This window comes from Lutra lutra, chromosome 1 (assembly GCF_902655055.1).
Source record: "Lutra lutra chromosome 1, mLutLut1.2, whole genome shotgun sequence".
Taxonomy (NCBI): domain Eukaryota; kingdom Metazoa; phylum Chordata; class Mammalia; order Carnivora; family Mustelidae; genus Lutra; species Lutra lutra.
In genome coordinates this window covers 188,647,254-188,660,778 of record NC_062278.1, presented here as the reverse complement: position 1 = coordinate 188,660,778, position 13,525 = coordinate 188,647,254, and the positions used below count along the sequence as shown (strand labels likewise).

General features: G+C 40.3%; 1 pseudogene; it reads right to left on the bottom strand.

Annotated features, from left to right (window-relative positions):
- Nucleotides 1-10,906: 10,906 nt before the first annotated feature.
- Nucleotides 10,907-12,051, bottom strand: LOC125089196 (heterogeneous nuclear ribonucleoprotein C-like; annotated as a pseudogene).
- Between the last annotated feature and the right edge of the window lie 1,474 nt (nucleotides 12,052-13,525).

The following is a 13,525-nucleotide window of genomic DNA, read 5'->3' as shown; positions in this document are numbered from 1 at the left end:
ATGGCGGAGAAGTAGCAGGCTGAGACTACTTTGGGGAGCGGGAGATCAGCTAAATAGCTTATCTAAAGATTGCAAACACCTACAAATCCAACGGGAGATTGAAGAGAAGAAGAACAGCAATTCTAGAAACAGAAAATCAACCACTATCTGAAAGGTAGGACTGGCAGAGAAGTGAATCCAAAGTGACGGGAAGATAGACCACGGGGGGAGGGGCCGGCTCCCGGCGAGCGGCAGAGAGACGGAGCACAAAATCAGGACTTTTAAAAGCTTGTTCCGGGGGTGCCTGGGTGGCTCAGTGGGTTAAGCCGCTGCCTTCGGCTCAGGTCATGATCTCAGGGTCCTGGGATCGAGCCCCGCATCGGGCTCTCTGCTCAGCAGGGAGCCTGCTTCCTCCTCTCTCTCTGCCTGCCTCTCTGCCTGCTTGTGCTCTCTCTCTCTGTCAAGTAAATAAATAAATAAATCTTTAAAAAAAAAATAAAATAAAAGCCTGTTCCGGTGAGGGACATCGCTCCAGAGCCTTAACTGCGGTGAAGCCCGGGCGGGGTCAGCGCGGCCTCAGGTCCCACAGGGTCGCAGAAGAATCGAGGGGGTCTGAGTGTCGCAGAGCTTACCGGTATTAGAACGGGGAAGCCGGCTACAGAGACAGAGCCGAGGAGTGACTCTCAGCTCGGGGTTGCCTTGAACTGGTCGCGGGCTCGGTCAGCTCGGAGCGCGGCCGGAAGCCAGGGTGACGGGAGTCATTGGGCGCTGTTCTCTGAGGGCGCACTGAGGAGTGGGGCCCCGGGCTCTCGGCTCCTCCGGGCCAGAGACCGGTAGGACGCCAACTTCATTCCCGTCTTCCAGAATCTACGGAAAGCGCTCAGGGAACAAAAGCTCCCGAAAGCAAACCCAGCAAACCCGACCCGATTACTCAGCCCGGCCCCGGGTAAGGGCGGTGCAACTCCGCCTGGGGCAAAGACGCTTGAGAATCACTACCACAGGCCCCTCCCCCAGAAGATCAACGGGAAACCCAGCCAGGACCAAGTTCACCTACCAAGGAGTGCAGTTTCAATACCAAGGAGAGCGGCAGAATTCCAGAGGAGAAGAAAGCAAAGCATGGAACTCATGGCTTTCTCCCCATGATTTTTTAGCCTTGCAGTTAATTTAATTTTTTTTTCTTTTCTTTTTCAATTTTTTTTTCTTTTTCTCTTCTTCTGCTAAATTTTTTTAACTTTTACCGTTTTCTTTTTTAACGTTTTTTAAATACTTTATCTAATATATATATATTTTTTCCTCTTTTTATATTTTTTCTTTATCGGCTTTCTTTTTTTAATAGTTTCTTTTTTTTTTCTTTTTTCTTTCTGAACCCCTTTTTATCCCCTTTCTCCCCCCTCACGATTTGGGATCTCTTCTGATTTGGCTAAAGCATATTTTCCTGAGGTTGTTGCCACCCTTTTAGTATTTTACTTGCTCCTTCATATACTCTTATCTGGACAAAATGACAAGGTGGAAAAATGCACAACAAAAAAAAGAACAAGAAGCAGTACCAAAGGCTAGGGACCTAATCAATACAGACATTGGTAATATGTCAGATATAGAGTTCAGAATGACGATTCTCAAGGTTCTAGCCGGGCTTGAAAAAGGCATGGAAGATATTAAAGCAACCCTCTCAGGAGATATAAAAGCCCTTTCTGGAGAAATAAAAGAACTAAAATCTAACCAAGTTGAAATCAAAAAAGCTATTAATGAGGTGCAATCAAAAATGGAGGCTCTCACTGCTAGGATAAATGAGGCAGAAGAAAGAATTAGCGATATAGAAGACCAAATGACAGAGAATAAAGAAGCTGAGCAAAAGAGGGACAAACAGCTACTGGACCACGAGGGGAGAATTCGAGAGATAAGTGACACGATAAGACGAAACAACATTAGAATAATTGGGATTCCAGAAGAAGAGGAAACAGAGAGGGGAGCAGAAGGTATGTTGGAGAGAATTATTAGAGAGAATTTCCCCAATATGGCAAAGGGAACAAGCATCAAAATCCAAGAGGTTCAGAGAACCCCCCTCAAAATCAATAAGAATAGGTCCACACCCCGTCACCTAATAGTAAAACTTACAAGTCTTAGTGACAAAGAAAAGATCCTGAAAGCAGCCCGGGAAAAGAAGTCTGTAACGTACAATGGTAAAAATATTAGATTGGCAGCAGACTTATCCACAGAGACCTGGCAGGCCAGAAAGAGCTGGCATGATATATTCAGAGTACTAAATGAGAAAAACATGCAGCCAAGAATACTATATCCAGCTAGGCTATCATTGAAAATAGAAGGAGAGATTAAAAGCTTCCAGGACAAACAAAAACTGAAAGAATTTGCAAATACCAAACCAGCTCCTCAGGAAATATTGAAAGGGGTCCTCTAAGCAAAGAGAGACCCTAAAAGTAGTAGATCAGAAAGAAACAGAGACAATATACAATAACAGTCACCTTACAGGCAATACAATGGCACTAAATTCATATCTCTCAATACTTACTCTGAATGTTAATGGGCTAAATGCCCCAATCAAAAGACACAGGGTATCAGAATGGATAAAAAAAACAAAACCCATCTATATGTTGCCTACAAGAAACCATCTTAAACCCGAAGGCACCTCCAGCTTTAAAGTGAGGGGGTGGAAAAGAATTTACCATGCTAATGGACATCAGAAGAAAGCAGGAGTGGCAATCCTTATATCAGATCAATTAGACTTTAAGTCAAAGACTATAATAAGAGATGAGGAAGGACACTATATCATACTCAAAGGAACTGTCCAACAAGAAGATCTAACAATTTTAAATATCTATGCCCCTAACGTGGGAGCAGCCAACTATATAAACCAATTAATAACAAAATCAAAGAAACACATCGACAAGAATACAATAATAGTAGGGGATTTTAACACTCCCCTCACTGAAATGGACAGATCATCCAAGCAAAAGATCAACAAGGAAATCAAGGCCTTAAATGACACACTGGACCAGATGGACATCACAGATATATTCAGAACATTTCATCCCAAAGCAACAGAATACACATTCTTCTCTAGTGCACATGGAACATTCTCCAGAATAGATCACATTCTTGGTCCTAAATCAAGTCTCAACCGGTATCAAAAGATTGGGATCATTCCCTGCATATTTTCAGACCACAATGCTCTGAAGCTAGAATTCAATAACAAGAAGAAATTTGGAAAGAACCCAAATACATGGAGACTAAACAGCATCCTTCTAAAGAATGAATGGGTCAACCAGGAAATTAAAGAAGAATTGAAAAAATTCATGGAAACAAATGATAATGAAAACACAAGGGTTCAGAATCTGTGGGACACAACAAAGGCAGTCCTGAGAGGAAAATATATAGCAGTACAAGCCTTTCTCAAGAAACAAGAAAGGTCTCAGGTACACAACCTAATCCTACACCTAAAGGAGCTGGAGAAAGAACAAGAAAGAAAGCCTAAACCCAGCAGGAGAAGAGAAATCATAAAGATCAGAGCAGAAATCAATGAAATAGAAACCAAAAAAACAATAGAACAAATCAACGAAACTAGGAGCTGGTTCTTTGAAAGAATTAATAAGATCGATAAACCCCTGGCCAGACTTATCAAAAAGAAAAGAGAGAGGACCCAAATAAATAAAATCATGAATGAAAGAGGAGAGATCACAATGAACACCAAAGAAATACAGACAATTATAAGAACATACTATGAGCAACTCTACGCCAACAAATTTGACAATCTGGAAGAAATGGATGCATTCTTAGAGACATATAAACTACCACAACTGAACCAGGAAGAAATAGAAAGCCTGAACAGACCCATAACCAGTAAGGAGATTGAAACAGTCATCAAAAACCTCCAAACAAACAAAAGCCCAGGGCCAGACGGCTTCCCGGGGGAATTCTACCAAACATTTAAAGAAGTACTAATTCCTATTCTCCTGAAACTGTTCCAAAAAATAGAAATGGAAGGAAAACTTCCAAACTCATTTTATGAGGCCAGCATCACCTTGATCCCAAAACCAGACAAGGATCCCATCAGAAAAGAGAACTACAGACCAATATCCTTGATGAACACAGATGCAAAAATTCTCACCAAAATACTAGCCAATAGGATTCAACAGTACATTAAAAGGATTATTCACCATGACCAAGTGGGATTTATTCCAGGGCTGCAAGGTTGGTTCAACATCCGCAAATCAATCAATGTGATACAACACATTAATAAAAGAAAGAACAAGAACCATATGATACTCTCCATAGATGCTGAAAAAGCATTTGACAAAGTACAGCATCCCTTCCTGATCAAAACTCTTCAAAGTGTAGGGATAGACAGCACATACTTCAATATTATCAAAGCCATCTATGAAAAACCCACCCCAAATATCATTCTCAATGGAGAAAAACTGAAAACTTTTCCGCTAAGGTCAGGAACAAGGCAGGGATGTCCGTTATCACCACTGCTATTCAACATAGTACTAGAAGTCCTAGCCTCAGCCATCAGACAACAAAAGGAAATTAAAGGCATCCAAATCGGCAAAGAAGAAGTCAAACTATCACTCTTTGCAGATGATATGATACTATATGTGGAAAACCCAAAAGACTCCACTCCAAAACTGCTAGAACTTGTCCAGGAATTCAGTAAAGTGTCAGGATATAAAATCAATGCACAGAAATCAGTTGCATTTCTCTACACCAACAACAAGACAGAAGACAGAGAAATTAAGAAGTCCATCCCATTTACAATTGCACCCAAAACTATAAGATACCTAGGAATAAACCTAACCAAAGAGACTAAGAATCTATACTCAGAAAACTATAAAGTACTCATGAAAGAAATTGAGGAAGACACAAAGAAATGGAAAAATGTTCCATGCTCCTGGATTGGAAGAATAAATATTGTGAAAATGTCTATGCTACCTAAAGCAATCTACAGATTTAATGCAATTCCTATCAAAGTACCATCCATTTTTTTCAAAGAAATGGAACAAAGAATCCTAAAATTTATATGGAACCAGAAAAGACGTCGAATAGCCAAAGGAATATTGAAAAAGAAAGCCAAAGTTGGTGGCATCACAATTCCGGACTTCAAGCTCTATTACAAAGCTGTCATCATCAAGACAGCATGGTACTGGCACAAAAACAGACACATAGATCAATGGAACAGAATAGAGAGCCTAGAAATAGACCCTCAACTCTATGGTCAACTCATCTTTGAGAAAGCAGGAAAGAATGTCCAATGGAAAAAAGACAGCCTCTTCAATAAATGGTGTTGGGAAAATTGGACAGCCACATGCAGAAAAATGAAATTGGATCATTTCCTTACACCACACACGAAAATAGACTCAAAATGGATGAAGGACCTCAATGTGAGAAAGGAATCCATCAAAATCCTTGCGGAGAACACAGGCAGCAACCTCTTCGATCTCAGCTGCAGCAACATCTTCCTAGGAACATCACCAAAGGCAAGGGAAGCAAGGGCAAAAATGAACTTTTGGGATTTTATCAAGATCAAAAGCTTTTGCACAGCAAAGGAAACAGTGAACAAAACCAAAAGACAACTGACAGAATGGGAGAAGATATTTGCAAATGACATATCAGATAAAGGGCTAGTGTCCAAAATCTATAAAGAACTTAGCAAACTCAACACCCAAAGAACAAATAATCCAATCAAGAAATGGGCAGAGGACATGAACAGACATTTCTGCAAAGAAGACATCCATATGGCCAACAGACACATGAAAAAGTGCTCCATATCACTCGGCGTCAGGGAAATACAAATCAAAACCACCATGAGATATCACCTCACACCAGTCAGAATGGCTAAAATTAACAAGTCAGGAAATGACAGATGCTGGCGAGGATGCGGAGAAAGGGGAACCCTCCTACACTGTTGGTGGGAATGCAAGCTGGTGCAACCACTCTGGAAAACAGCATGGAGGTTCCTCAAAATGTTGAAAATAGAACTACCCTATGACCCAGCAATTGCACTGCTGGGTATTTACCCTAAAGATACGAACGTAGTGATCCGAAGGGGCACATGCACCCGAATGTTTATAGCAGCAATGTCTACAATAGCCAAACTATGGAAAGAACCTAGATGTCCATCAACAGACGAATGGATAATGAAGATGTGGTATATATACACAATGGAATACTATGCAGCCATCAAAAGAAATGAAATCTTGCCATTTGCGACGACGTGGATGGAACTAGAGGGTATCATGCTTAGCGAAATAAGTCAATCGGAGAAAGACAACTATCATATGATCTCCCTGATATGAGGGAGAAGAAATGCACCATTGGGGGTTGAGGGGGTAGGAGAAGAATAAATGAAACACGATGGGATTGGGAGGGAGACAAACCATAAGTGACTCTTAATCTCACAAAACAAACTGAGGGTTGATGGGGGGAGGGGGGTTGGGAGAGGGGGAGTAGGGTTATGGATATTGGGGAGGGTATGTGCTGTGGTGAGTGCTGTGAAGTGTGTAAAACTGGTGATTCGCAGACCTGTACCCCTGGGGATAAAAATATATGTTTATAAAATTAAAAAAAAATTGGTATACAATTAGAATTAAAAAAAAAAAAACTAATGAAAAACAAACAAACAAAAAAAAGTTGTGACAATCCATGTGAACTGTAACCTACCAGGGAGGCTTATTAGCGACTAAGCATCCAGAGTTTTTCCTGGGGGCTGCTCATGTGGGCAGCCTTTGCCTGGCATGTGCCAAGGTTTCAGACTCCCAGGAGGAAAGCAAGTTTTCAGCATACATCACATTCTGTGTACGAGTGGTTCAGGTACATTAAGCCATTCTTATCAGAGAATGGTTGGAACTCATGAAATCCAAGGGCCAACTTGGTAAGCAGGAGTTTTAAGGATAACCAATGTCAGGTCTGCTATATTTACTCTTCTGCACAGCTAATCCTTTAAGTTTCCATAACACCTTGTGCTCCTCCTCTAGACCCATCTCTTCAACTGTCCACCTCCCACAGACTTTAAGCTTTATGAGAAAAGAAGATACTAGTATTTTATTCAATACCCTATCTCCTGGGCCTACCATAAAGATTAGTATAAGTAAATGCTAAAGAAAGACTTCTTAAATGAAGACAAAGGAATGATACTGTGAAAATATATGGAACCCTTAAAATTATAAAGAGAATGGTTGTAAAATGACATAAATAAATATTCAGTAATAAGCAAATTTAACTAACTTTAAGAATTGAGAGACTCTTCATGTATCAATGCAAAAAAAATTTTTAAATGTCAATATACAAAGTTAAGGATGTGATTAAATAATAACTTACATATTATAAGAATATATAACATATAATTATAATTTATATATAATATATAATATATAATTTAGTAATGTGTCATCATCCTGTCTCAGAAAATTCCACTTGTAGTAACTGCTTACAAGAGACTAATCAAGAGACAAAGGCAATAAATAAAGATGTTAATTGCAGACTTATTTATAATGGGAAATATTTGCAAATGGCATAAATGTCTAATGATAGGAGAAATTTAATAAATTATGTGATATAAATATAGTGAGATAGTTAGAAGTCAATAGACCATTTCAATAAATATTTTATGACACGGAAAAATACTCATAAGTAAAAACCTCAGGATATCAAATAGTTAATAGATTTTGAGCCAAATTCTGTTCTGTATGTGCATTTACATATATAAATGTGTTTTATTTTAAAACATAATAAATATGGCTTATATATGCTGAAAGATTAACTTCTGGAGTATATTCATGGGGTCACTCATCTTTTTCTAAATGTTTATGTGCTTTCTAAAATGGGTATATTTTGTAATTAGGATATACACACACATTACAATTTGTGTACATATACATCCAAACAAATGAACATATACTTCCTAATTTGTTTCAGTATTTATCATTGGACAGTAACTGATGTTGGGGAAGGACTGCATATTAGACATATATGATGTACTTCAATGAGGTTGAGTGAATTTGCAAAGACGAGACAACCAGTTCTCACATGAGACATTTGGGGAACTCCCAGATTCTTAGCTGGTACTAATACAGTATCATTCATCATTATCAATATTTTGCTTGAAGATCTACTTCTGAGAGTGTAATTGTGCATTTCAGTAATTAAGTGCTTTTTTCATCTCTGCTTTCTACTCCCTTTCTTTCATCTCAGGGCTATGTATGTCTATTTCTGAAGCTTCTTATATTAAGGTATTCACAAGCTATTTTATGTTGTCTTTAAAATTGTGATTTTACTATCTTTTGTATTAAAATTCTAAAGTATTTGTTTTTAAAGTGTGAGTGAAATGTACAATCATCAAAGGTTAATTAAATTTCTGTGATCTATTTTGAATATCAATGCAGGATTAAAGGATTTGAGGACACACACATATATGTACACACAGACTTGTAATTCTGGCTCTAAAACCCTCATAAGGAAAACTATGTAATTTGATGACAAATGATTTATTAAAAGGAATTTTCCTGATGAATTGTATTCTCTGCAACATCTGTCATTTTCTTATCTGATTATAAAGTTTGCATTTCATTCAAACTATTATAGACAAAGGACGTTTTGATGAGTGTATCTGCAATGTTGAATTATTTCTAAAACCAGGCTCCCTTTTTGTCTTGGTTTTTAGGTTCCTCCTAAAGTAAATCCTGAGCCAGGATTTGGCTGCAAGTAACCTATTTGGGAGGTAATCCCAGGACACATGGGGAAGGACTGGGGAGTAAGACAGGGAAGTGATGAATGCCAATGGAGCATATGTTAATGATCAGGCTACTAATGAGGGCAACCTGACCTCATTCTTGCTGGAGACTCTCTGATCTCTCAGAAATATCTCATTGAGGACAGGGAAGTTCGGTATGAATCCTAGTTATCCATTAATACTTCTCTGTCATTGCATAAGGGTCGTTCCAGGGATATGAACTTCAGGTCTTTCCAGCCACCCTCCTGAGTGGGCCACACATGCCTACAGGCAGAGAGAAATAGAAGATGCTCTCTCTGTGGATTGTCTGCAGGAGACAGGCACCAATTATACCCTATGTGTGGAATAAGATGTGGTGAGGCAAAGTAAGACTCTGGCCACTATTCTTTCATGGAGACTTCAGGGTCCAGAATCAATAGTTCTTACTTGAGTCTTAACACCAAGGAGCCCTGTGACTTGGAGCCAATTACAGAACCTCTCCAAACCTCAGGCTTTCTCATCTGGACAAAGTCTTTGTCAGAAAATACCTGAAACTTAGAAATGAGCAAAAGGGGTGCCTGGGTGGCTCAGTGGTTTGGGCCGCTGCCTTCAGCTCGGGTCATGATCTCAGGGTCCTAGGATCAAGTCCCACATTGGGCTCTCTGCTCAGCAGGGAGCCTGCTTCCCTCCCTCTCTCTGTCTGCCTCTCTGTCTACTTGTGATCTCTCTCTGTCAAATAAATAAATAAAATCTTAAAAAAAAAAAAAGAAATGAGCAAAAGGATTACTAGATGTTCCTTCAGTGACCTGTTGGGCTTGATTTTCTATTCACTGGGCTATTTTTTTTTTTTTTAAACTCTGGAGGGGGAGAGGTTACTTTGTAGCTTTTGTTCTGTAGAGATGCAAATAGTTTATTTCCAGTTTTATCCTTTAATTTTTTTTGAGTATAGCTGATACACCATGTCACATTAGTTTCAAGTGAACGATGCAGTGATTCAACTTCTCTATATGCTATTCTGTGCTCACCACAAGTATAGCTACTACCATCTGTCACCACACAGCACTATTACAATATCATTGACTATACTCCCTATGCTGTGCCTTTTATTCCTGTGACTTCTTTACTCAATAACTGGAAGCCTGTATCTCCCACTCCCCTTTAGTCGTCTTGCCCATCCACCCCCGCTTCTCCCTTCTGGTAACCATCAGTTTGTTATTTGCGTTTATCGGTCTGATTCTGCCCTTTGTTTGTTCATTTGTTTTGTTTTGTTTTCGATTGCACATTGGGTGAAATCATATGGTGTTTTTCTTTCTCAGTCTGACTTACCTCACTTAGCATAATACTCTCTAGGTCCATCCACGTTGTTGCAAATGGCAAATTCTCAGCCTCTTTTTATGGCTAAGTGATATATATAGATATGTCTATATATATATATATATATATATATATATATATATATATATCTCACATCTTCCTTATCCATTCCTCTGTACACTTAAGTTCCTTCCATATCTTGGCTACTGTAAATAATGCTACAATCAACATAGGAGTACATATACATTTTTGAGTTAGTGTTTCAATTTTTTTAGGAAAATACCCAATAGTGGAATTACTGGATCATATGGTGTTTCTATTTTTAACTTTTTGAGGAAACTTTATACTGTTTTCCACAGTGGTTATACCAATTTACACTCCCAACAATGCATAAGGGTTCCCGTTTCACCACATCTTCACCAATACTTGTTACTTGTCCTTTTTCCCCTCCCAATTCCTGGTTTGATAAGGACTTTTGTTTTAAGAAAAAAAGGATCCCAAACATCAGGCTGTTCATAAAAATAACCCACAGTATCAACTTTAGAAAACAAATCTTAAGACTATTACACTAATTATTTTTCTAGAGGACGCATTTCACATGCCAACTCTCATTCACAAAAGTACACTGGTACACTTGTGTTGACCAGCCCCACATAGCACTCTTATGTGGGGTATAACACACATACCTCTAACTCAAAGCTGCTCTCAGGTGCTACTCAACTAATGCAATTGCCTCTGCAGTTAGGGAAGCAACTACTGAGCTCATGGATGAATGGAAAGAACTGTGCTCCCTGCACAACGAGAGATTATTTTGGAGACAGTTGATAAAAACCACACATCCTTTTTGTTGGTAAGTCATAAAGAGGTACCAAATAAGACTTACTATAACTACTAGGAGTGTCAAAGGAAGCGAAAATGGGACTAGGCGCAGGGCAATATGAATTAATGAACACGGGAAGGACAAGGATGGGGAAAACAGTGAGCATGTGCTGAAGAAGACACTAGGGGAGAGGATCTGGTGAATATTTTGATCTTGGACAAGCACCGAGGTAAAGAAATAATGGGACAAGATTTCTAAACCCCACTATGTGCTTAGGAGTCATCCTCGCCATTGGCGCTGTCTCTGTCATCCTCTCCCTCCTCAGCCTCTTTTTCATTATCCTTGATCAACTCCAGCTGGCCACCCCCCCAATCTTCATTATCATCACCATCCAGCAGGTCCCCCTCCTCAGCAGAGTCATCTGTACCCGCCCCCAGACTCCATCTTCACATCGTTCTCCTCTTTCTTCAGGGAGCTGCTGCTCTGCTCCTCTTCTGATTTACCATTCTTCACCTCTCCTTGTTTGCTCTGTTCTTTCTCCATTTTTTTCCAGGCTTTCCAGTAGAGAATCCACTTTTTGTTTTATCTGGGTCAACTCCTTCTTAATGGTCTGAAGGTCATCACGTTTCAACTTTCCAGACTTGGAAGAAGATCCTCGCTGTCCACACTTAGAATTGAAGCCACTTTTGCCCCTCCGTGAGGTGTTTCCTAATACACGCTGGCATCTTGAAGGAACTACAGCCCAAGCAGGAGGAGGAGGAGGAGGAGGAGGAGGAAGAGGAATATGTGCTGGATAACTATACATCTTGTCATAATAACCTCATTGAAAGTCATCGTCCAAGTCATAAGAGGAGCTGAGTAGAGGGGACGGAGAAGGGTGTTCTGGTACTGACCCGTGCATCTCTGCTGCAGATCATTTCACACCTGCTTTTCCTTGGTTCACCTTTGGCTCTGAAGCCAGATTAATATCTAAAACCTGGCCAGCAATCATTCTGCCATCCTCTCCTGCCACAGCAGCCTGGGCATTTCTCTCATTAACATACTGAACAAAGGCAAAGCCCTTATGAACAGAGCAACCCACAATTTTGCCATATTTCGAGAAGACCACAGATTTCTTGACCACAAGAGGATTGAGAATCCCAATGAATACACAGGAATTCGTGGAGAGAGGATCTGTCTTGTTGGTAGTATTGCTTGTCATTTTCTTTGATGATAAGGTTCCTCACAAAGCTGAAAAACTCAAGCAAAGTTCCACTAACTTATATATTTCAAATGAAATATATTCCCCCCCCCCCCAGGAGGGGGAAGGGAGACGAGAGAAGAGATTGGATTCTGAATCTCCTACTCCCGGGTTCTACGTGGAGAAGCCAGCTGCTGCTCGAGGTCAACCACATGGAGGCACCGCTCAGTCTTTGTCTCTTCACAAAAATGTTATTTGTCTTTTTGATATTTAGCCATTCTGACAGGTGTGAGCTGATAGCTCATTGTGGTTTTCATCTGCATTTCCCTCATGATTAGTGGTATTGAGCATCTTTTCATGTATCTGTCGGCCGGCCATATGTCTTCTTTGGAAAAATTTGTATGCAGGTCCTATTCCAGTTTTTACTTTTTAATATTTATTTATTTATTTATTTATTTTAAGATTTTATTTATTTATTTCACACAGAGAGAGATCACAAGTAGGCAGAGAGGCAGGCAGAGAGAGAGGAGGAAGCAGGCTCCCCGCTGAGCAGAGAGCCCAATGCAGGGCTCGATCCCAGGACACTGAGATCATGACCCGAGCTGAAGGCAGAGGCTTAACCCAATGAGCCACCCAGGCGCCCCCCCCATTCCCATTTTTAAATTGGGTTATATGGTTGTTTTTGCTTGTTTTCTGGTGTGTGTGTGTGTGTTTTCTTTTTTCGTGTTGCATCTGTCTCCAGTTTTAAAATCTTGTTTTAACTGTCTCCTATCTAAGCTGACATAGGCTGGCTGTTTGAAAAACAGATAAATAATCAGGGAGTGGGGCACAGATGTGCCTTCTTCCAAGCTTCTTCAGAGACAACAAGTAACCTGTCTAGCTTTCTGAGTGTTACAGGTGCTCTGCTAATGATCCCTAGACCCCTTCTGGCTCTTTTTTTTTTTTTTTCTTCCAAACCCCTCCTTTACAGAAGTAAAACCTATTGAAGATTTTTATTTTTATTTTATTTATTTGACAGACAGAGATCACAAGTAGGCAGAGAGGCAGGCAGAGAAAGAGGAGGGGAATAGGCTCCCTGCTGAGCAGAGAGCCCGATGTGGGGCTTGATCCCTGGACCCTGGGATCATGACCTGAGCTGAAGGCAGAAGCTTAACCACTGAGCCACCCAGGGGGCTTTAACCCACTGAACTACCCAGGCGCCCCTAAAAGAAAAACCTACACCCAAAGACCCACCCAAGTGAGGAAAAGCAAAGACTGTTTATTCAGAGGTTGCTATACATAGGAGAGAAGCCACCATCACTTGCATTTAGGAGATACTGGAAGGCAGGCAGAGAAGTGGAAAGCTTTGAAGTAGAAAAAGGGAAGTATTCCAGTATGTACTGCTTGGAGGTTGTTCGCATGGAGAAACTAGAGAAAGGCTGAGTAGAAGCAGAGCAACTTACCGGACTGGTTTAGGGGAGCACATCTGGCTTTCTCTTTCTGACCCTAAGTTGGAAGAAGGCACACATAT